Here is a 9,434-nt window from a genome sequence, read left to right on the forward strand (position 1 = left end):
GAGGGAAAAAAAGTTTAAGCAGATTGTGTTCTATATTGGATTATTAAATATTTTTTGGTAAGAAACACCAGCAGTTTATACTTCAGCAAGTCCTTAATTCTAGGTGATCTGTAACATACTTTAAGTTGCATTCAACTTGGGATGCAATTCAATCTGTCACTCCGTAGCACATACCAATGAATTCAAATTAGGCCAGCATTTCTGGTTTGTTGAGACAGTAAAATACTTCAGCTATTTGTTTCCCTACAGAAGTCTCCTGAGGTCAACTTAAATATTTTATTACTTAAAAGGGTCTTATTAAACAAAACCATACTTCATCTTATCTTTTTTTCTAGCTGTTCAGAATGACTGAAGCTGTATCGACATGGTTTTTTTTTTTAGCCTGATTCTTTCGAATATAGATGCTGCTGGATATTCAGCAGGTTAACTGCTTGATGTTCATAGTTATACAATAGACACATATTTACAGTATTTAGTTAAGTGGCCTTCAAAACAGACTAATTTCATTTTACCATTATAAAGAACGCTTAACATATATCATCATCTGGCATGATGGTGGACATCTAAATTCCAAGGAGAATAGCATTGAAGGATACTGCTATGAGCTTTAAGAGAAAAATCAGTGTCTAACACCTACAGTTTGGGACATTTTGGAGCTGTCTGAAAGCCTATTAAGCTAGTAAGAGTTCAATGCAGAAAAGATTTGTTTTCTGATGCATTACACAGGAAAAAAAAAAGGGGTATGGGGAATTAGATCTAGCTAATTACTTTTTATCCCATGGTCTTCTAAAAATAAAATCCCTGGGGTTACCAGGCAAATACTAGTTCCAGGAAAATACTCCAGGGCATACAATGGAGACTTTTTAATTGTTAATCTTCAAGGAAATCACATGCTTAGGACTCACACCTCTGAGACAGCAAAACTGTTTTTGGGACATAAAAGTGGATAGGATGATGATATAATTTCCCAACTCTGAGGAAGCCATGACTTTTCATTTTTAACTGCACTTTGAAAGCTTTAGAATTGTTCTGACGGCTATCTGCAATTTCGCAGGACCTTTTTTGGTGACAAAGGTGAGATTGAGCACAGGTTCTGCACTGTTTTGACTACAGTTAGAAATATAGATCCAGTGTGCCAAAAATGAGGGCACTTGGGAACCTCATGGTTAAAATCTTGGTATTGCCAAAGAAACACACACAAAAAGCATCCAGATTAGGCCAGGACGTAGCCCTTTCATGAATTTGCCTAGTACAAGACAACATTGGTCAAGCTCTACCTTAACCTGTAATCGATTGCTTGCAGCACAAAAAATAGCAACAACTCTGTGTGGGTTCCAGTAAGCCTTACGCCATGGAGAATTACACTGCAGGACACAGTTTGAACATTTCTTTTCGTTTATGCAGACTCTAGCTGCTCTTGCATTTCAGATCCTGTCAGTTCTGACTGCACCACAGTGGGTTTTAAAGGCTATTTTCAGTGAGGCTGTAGCTCTAAAGAGAGATGTACGGCACAACTGAAGGTGCTGTGGAATAAAAGAACAGGCACGTAGGCGATGCTGCTTTAAACAAGCAACGCAACTGAAGACACAATTGTGAAACTATGGTCTTTGAATAGCTGCATTTGATGCTGTCCAGGGGGTTGCAGGTTAAGATCAGAATCACCCCATATTGTGACTCCTGAACTAAGTGACCTGCTGCTTTCCATGTATTTGGCCTATGGTGTGGATGGATATTGGTGATTTGGGATGGCAGCTGTTGCACATCTGCAGGAAAATGCTGCTATCCATCCTACTCTCAGGGTAAGGACATCCCCTTGCAGTTTTATTTGAAGAAATTTGTTGGAATTTAGCTAACAGCTCCCAGAAACCTGAATGTCAACTGTATGGGCTGAAGACATGGCTTAAAGCTTGCACCAAAAGTCATTATAAAAATATCATTTTCCATGTAGGGAAAGGGAATACTTCCATACATACTGCGGGAACACACTGTTAAGCAACTTCTTAACAAGGGATTAAAGGAGGTTGAGAATGGTCTAGGTCTGTTTTGGGTTTTTTTTTGTTTTTTTTTTTTTAAAACAAACTGCTCTATTTAAACAGAAAATGAAAACAAAACCTTCATATTAAGAGCAAAGTAACTCGTAATTATCTACTGCTCAGCCTAGTTTGTCATTTCCCAGCTGATGTTAACTGTATTCACTGCAGCAACTGCAGGTAATTTTGCCTGCAAATTATAAGCCAAATTCTGCTGTAGCTCATCTACCCTGCACAGCACCTGAATATGTCTTGCAGCTGAGTAGTGCTTCTATGAATTCTGTATACAGAAGAATATTTTAAAGACACAGTTAAAATCTTGAATTCGCAAAAGCCACGCAAAAGATTTGGGCTAGGCCAGGATACAGCCTTTTGGTTAATTTTTCCAGTACAAGATGCTGCAGGTGAAGTTCTACCCTAACTTGTAATTAACTTTAGAGGTTCAGAAGGATGAAGTGCAAACAAAACATATTCTCACCTCCTGCCTGCCTGACACACGCAGCCAGATGACTTCTGGCAGTGCTCACTGTTCACAAACTTGTAGTGGAGCACCCGCAGCTAGGAGACCTCCCTAACAGCCATTTCCATCAACAGTGAAATTAGTGTTTACAGTGAAACAGTGCTTACACCAGTTAGCTACAATCTATAGTTAGAAAAAGCACCCACAATGTACATGTAACAGTTTCTTAACTAAAAGCTTAATCACAGCAGATACACACCCATGCTTCTAAGTGTAGGAATTAATGAACAGTGTTCGGCTTTGCTTGCAGTAATTAGTTTTTAATCTACTACTGAATTTCTTCTTTCCTACAAGCAATGTCACCACAATGTGAAAGTGTTATTCATTACAGACATGTTCCTACATCAATACAAGCATCAGTTACAGGGCTGTGGCTTCAGGTATGTGAAACATGGTTCTAAATTCTGAGAAAAAAATTAGATACCTGAGAAATTCTCCTAGCTGGTCTCCTGCCTGGTCCTCTCTCTCACAATCTGAAGAAACAAAATGAGCAGCTATTTAACTGAGGAACATAACTGCTCACAATGAAAACAGAGAATCATGAATTGGAGGACTGTCATATTGCTCACCACACTTTTGTTCGCTTTGTCTTCAGAGATTGTCTTCATCAGCTTCTTAACATGTCTTGCAGTTTACCTATATGTAACAGAAGGTGTGAAAAGAATTTAAATACCAGATGTATTTACAGTAAAATCATCCTTACATGCATCAAACCAACAATACTAGATTTGTAATTAGTGGTGAAGAAATAGTTTAATGGAGAATGTGATCACAGCCTATTTAATAGAGAATTGAGTCCTGTTCACCTGGAGACAAGCAAACATCTGCAGACAATTGAACAGGCAAAAAAGTATCAAATGTGAGAAACCACCAAATTACAGAAAAGACTCATGTATTCTGCTCCAGATTTCAACAGCTATGAATTCCTCTTTTACATTCTAACCAAGTAGTTTGAGTTAGGAGCGAATTTACCCACGCACTCTGGCTGGGAAACACACATGCTTGGGAACTTGATGCTGCTGTCATGTGTATCAGCCCAACCCTTTCCATCGATGGAAAAGCACAAGCCAGCTCTGCTTTCAGGGGTACACACTGGAAATGCTTCAATTCCTCAAGATCCAGGGAAATTTTCTACCTCTCCCTTCATTCTGGAAACAGCTTGTTTTGGGTGAAGAAAAACATGTAGAATATGAGACTATTTCAACAAACAGATTAAGCACCTTACAGGCAGGCTTCAGTAGTTGCATTCTACTGAACAGCAGTATGAACGCACCAGCAAGAATTCGCGTCTTTTTACTCAGTCCTGTTCCCATACCTTCAATCCCAGAAGAATACACACTGAATCCTTCTGTTCTCAAAAGTTCCCAGGACTTGTGGCATCTTCCCCTAATACTGGATTGTAAAGTGCCCAGGAAGTGACCAAACCTACTGCAGATGAAGATGTGGAAAGGCAGACTCCCAAGACTATCCTGAGGATGCACTGGAGTAACAATGGTATGGCTTAATCAGAGGTTTCCACCCAGATTAATTTCCTCTACAAAGGTTAAAAGCACATACTTTATTGGAAATAAATGTCTACTACCCTCACAGGCTGTCAGAGTACACAAAATCCCTCACTATTAAAAATAAATCCAAGATTAGCCCATAGCTCAAAGTGATGACTTTTTATTTTAGGAAAAAAAAAAAATCCCAAAAACATTCCACTGTTGCAGTTTGTAAAATTGTCACTGTTTTCAGGAGAAATAGTTCACAAGTCAGAACTCAAGATTCAAAATAACATTGTGCAAAATAGTACTGGCATAACTACACGTAGCAAAGAGACTAGTGTAAATCAAGAATTCCATTGAAATTAGTCGAGCTGCTCCAGTTTTACACCAGTGTACAACACCTCAGAATAGGCCCTTTATGCAGAACATCCCTGGAATTCCTCTTGCTTACAAAAATCACCTTACATGCAACAAGTAACCTATCAGTACAACATATGCAAGAACATCTCCACAAGTTATCACAGTGTAACAGGAAAATATATCAGCCAATTTCATCAAAGGCAAATTTAATGGCAGTTTTGGACACCCCTTGACTGCTACCCTCAAAAATTGCACATCTCAATAAATTAAATAATTTAGAATAAAGCCAAACAATACTCTTTAACTATCAGTACATTGACAATTAGGGTGGATACAGGGTCCAGAAAGGTTTTTAATTCTTTTTTAGCTTACGAGATTTTCCAGAGAGAGTTGTATCAAAAGGAATTTGTGTAAGAAATGTTAACTTGCAGCGTTATCAGGCCAAGTCCTCTTCTGCAATTGAGATAGCCCTACCAACACTACAGAAGTCTCTGTAGTCAAATACAAATCCCAATGAAGAACTATTAAACAAAGACCATACCTTCAGTATTTACTGATGACATGCAATAACATTAAGCAAGCAGTAACAGGACTCCATTTACATTTGGAGCATTCAGAAAGAGACTGTTGCAGTTCAGTCTGGGTACAGAACTGGAATTTCACAAAACACTTGTGAACAGTCAACATTCTCTCCCCACTGAACTTGACACGCAGTTTCAAAACAATGCATCTAGGTCTATGCATTCTTTATATGAACAAAATACTAAGAGCAGAACTGATTTAGAGTTGCTGAACACTCACAAACTCATGTCAAGAAAATATACAGGTACATCTTGCAATAAGTGGTCATTCTGTTTTCCTGCATACTCAGAGGTTTAGAAAAACAACTACATAGGAACTATTTGATGTCAACGAAACCTATTCTTCCACAGTGCTGTTCACTTCCCTAGGTTAGGAAAGGTGTACCTTCTATTATCTTTCCTAAAAGTGAACATTTTTTGTTTTAATACATGCCAACCTTGTTTGGGTCTAAGCCATGACAATGTCTTTAGGCTATGAAATTTCACAAAGGGCATACACTTAAACTATGGAATTATATGGAGAAAGCACAGTCCTGACATTCTCAGGTGTGTGGATGCTTTTATGTCAAGTGTCTTTTTTGCAGGTTATAGTCATTTCATGAGAACAAGCAAGAATGACACAAAAATCTGCTTTGGAGATACATATAAGCGCGCATCAGCTCTGGCTAAGAACAGGTACTCTTACAAATACCTCTCCTGCCGCAAACCGTAAAGATAAAAGCAGCAGACTTACACAGGCTGCATGTGCACATGCACACAATGAATCAAATGGAAATCAAGATAGCTAAGAAGTCACTCTGCAGCACTGATCTTTGTAATCGCCAGTCTCTGGTGACTTTCTGTGCATTCTCCCTCGCCCTTTCAGTTTCAGAGAAACTGTCAGGTACTCAGCAAGGAAATATTGATATCACTGGCAGTGAGTTACTGTGAAGACAGTTGGCATTTCCGAGATGGCAGGGAGAGAATAAGGAATTATTGCTGTACCACTGAATTCTATTAAACTCAATGAGCAACAAGAAATTAGGCCTAAGGCAGAAGAAAGGTTAATGGATATGACATTGGTTTTTTTTCTTCCCGAAAGGCTCAACTTCAGTGTCTTCCAACAATCTCAGATTCTGAATTCCAGTATATTGTATTTTAGAACAAACCAAAAAATAGCCCTGAGACTAAACATACTTTTTAAGAGCTGCTATTGCTTTACATAAATCAAACACAGCAATCATTTACTTCCACAGTATGCAATACTTAATTTTTAACTCCCTTTTTTCCTCACTTGGGATATATGTGCAACCAAGAATTTCTTTCCAAGATATATGTACTCAAGCATCACCTATTACTTTCCCAAGTACTTAAATTTGTTGCTATAGAATTACGGCACCAAGCAAGGAAAGAATAGCTGAAGAAGGTCAAACTTTAACAAAGAAATCCTCTTCCCTTGTGACTTGAGTTTTTTAAAAAAGGATTCCAATAGTCATAGCTGCCACCACGGACCTTCATTACAATAATGACTTCCTTCCTTGTGACTTATGTAGCATTTATAACTGGACAAACACCATTTAGTATATCTCAAAATCAACTGTCAGTGTTACTGAACACTGCCATCAGCTTGTAAGTGTGGCTAGAAGTGTAAAATACCAAGAAAACAGGAGTATGAAGTGTGTCAAGTTGTGCATAAAAACAGATCTTTAATTTTTCTTAAGCTACAAAGTAGGCAATCAAAGAACTGACTAGGTCTATGCATAGTTAGGATTTAAAGTACGCCAAAAGAATCTGAACTCTTTCGGTAAAACTGTGCTTGAGTAATGCATGGGTCAACTCCTCAAAAAACTGAATATCCCACTCTATACATAAAAGAATTTTAAAAGAGCTCCATGCACTCTCAAAGGTGTTTTGAAATTGATTTAAATGTTTTACCCAACAGCTCTGCTATGGCACAAGACAGCACATAAAAAGTTTAAGGCTAATTTTTGTACGCACACATGTAAAAGCTGGTCTTGGAAAAAGAGCTGCAATATTTTTTTAATTCTCAGTCTTTAGTGTGGATTCATAATAAAGTAGAGCTGCCACAGCATTAGTAGAGTTGTCCTGCATATAGAAAAAAGACTGAATGTTATCCTGAATGCAGTTTGTTTCTATAAAAAGCAAAAACCTACACATTTACATTTGGTTTTTATCAGAGCAGCTCACTAATTTGTACAGTATATTGTCCAATAACATACAATGTAAACTACCAAAGAGATGCTCAAGTACTACTACAACAACAGGTGCAAAAGAAAGACCTAGGGTAAGAAAGCCCACTGCTATTTCAGAGTCACTGTGTGATGAAAACAAACATCAGAATGCAGTTTTGGTGAAGTCACTTAAGTCTCAAGGCTGTAATAAAGGCTATTTGTTAACTTTAGCCCTTTGGTTCTTAACCATTCAGTTAAGATCTCCTGATAAAGCACTAGGCAGTTTGGCATTGATGGAGAAGCTCTTTACATGCTACTGTTACAGAAACAGAAAACAGACTTCCAAGCACTTCCTTCACCTGAATGATCTGATCCTCCATGAATCCAGTCACACCAGGTTTAAACAAACCTATGTAAAGCATTAAATTTTAGACTTCAAATTGCACTGTAATTATTTCAGAAGAAACTAATTAATATCCACAAAATCTACACAAGAATTATCAACTGGCCAAATTGAACAAATTTGATGCACAAAGCTGCTTATTTTAAAACTCTGTCCCTCAACAACTTCTTCAGTGTAAATCACAGCTATTATTTTAAAACAGTTCTTTAGTCCCACCTGCACAATCCATCCATTTTAATGGGAAGAAAAACAGTAAACCAAATTCTTCTTGTTTGCTAATTTAACAGGTCTAGTATTTTAATACTTCCCAGTACATTTTTCATTTGCTGAATTTTTGCACAATGTTTTAAAAAGGGGGTCATTATACTAAGAACACAGGACTTGTGCATGCTAGTGTGATTTACACTTACTTGCTGAGTAAAGTACGTTGCTATAATACATAATTGTTTATATTGCAGTAAACGTGCATCAAAACTACAACTATTAGCTGCACAAGTATGGACTTTTTTTTTCTCCCAAGCGAAATGTTTGCAACCAAATTTAGCAAATTAAGCACTGAACAAAATTGTTATATTTGCAGAATCAACTTTAAATAGATGCAGTTATGAGGGGACCTTAGTATACAACTGATCCATGGCAGGTATGTATATGTAAGCCTGTGAGAACTGCTCATGTGTAACAGACCAATGATATTCAGACCCAGAGACTATCCACAATGACACTTACTTTTAAATTACTGAATCTAATTCTGTAAAAGAGATACAAGGTCAACTTGTTTTATAAGCTGATACAACACTGGTATTCAGGTCATTGCAGGTTTTTTGCATATCTATATTGTATTTACTCAAACCCAAGTAATGCACTCCAGGAACACATGAGAAACCTCAAAGTTCCTGAACAGTTTCTGTTTGCAATCGCCTTTCCCCTCCAATTTTCACCTTTTATTATAATTTCAAAGGACCATAAACTGCTGCATTATCAGGACAGACCAGGTATCAAAAAATTTTCTGTTTTACATGCCAGCCTAAGCTGCTAGTCAAAAAGGGAAAAATTTATCTGCTGCTGTAAAGTTGTGTGTAACAGATACCATGCCTGACAAACCATCACCTTCAACGGACACACAAAACACCACTATGACAAAAGGGAGGAAATCATGCACAGGTATTTCAGTATTATATGGCCAGGTCTATAATACAGTGATGAGTCACGCCAGGGCAAATTTATGCCAAGTGATTAACGATTCAGGCTAACTCCATAAGTAGCCAAGCAAGCCTGTAAGAGGCAGTATTTTCTGGAAGAAAGAGTACAGAGTAAGAGGATAACACGTTTTTTTCCCCACCCCTGCACAAAAATCCTATGGACAAATAGAACAATACTGGGGCAAGTACTTTAAAATGCAATTTTCCAGCCAATAAACCAACACTGGTGGGAATTCTGCAAAGGAAGGAGTTTAGGAATGTGACTTACCTGAAGCACAAACTTCTGATATAAAAAAAACATACGCTATATACTGACAATGTTTTTTGGATAATCTTCTGTTTTAAGTTTCACACGTATTAACTTGTCTTATTTTGTTTAGGGCTGAGGCTGTTCAGCAAGGTCACATGATTTGAGACTGCTGAAAAACTTCAGCAATCCTTTGGTCCTAGCAGCTGTAAAACAGCCAAGTAAAAAAGAACCTTCCCTACCAAAAAAAAATAAAACAAACCCAAAACACATCAACACAAATGGGGGCGAGATCATCACCAGAAAAGTATCTTCTAAACACCATCTGCTACACATCAGAAAAGGCAAATTTTTGTTACAAAATACACATTTTCATACAAAAGACATCTTGCAAAACCATCTGACTGCCCCTCCCTCTGCAGATTACAATGGTAAA

The sequence above is a fragment of the Leptosomus discolor genome, chromosome 5 (assembly GCF_034619465.1).
Source record: "Leptosomus discolor isolate bLepDis1 chromosome 5, bLepDis1.hap2, whole genome shotgun sequence".
In the NCBI taxonomy this organism is placed as follows: domain Eukaryota; kingdom Metazoa; phylum Chordata; class Aves; order Leptosomiformes; family Leptosomidae; genus Leptosomus; species Leptosomus discolor.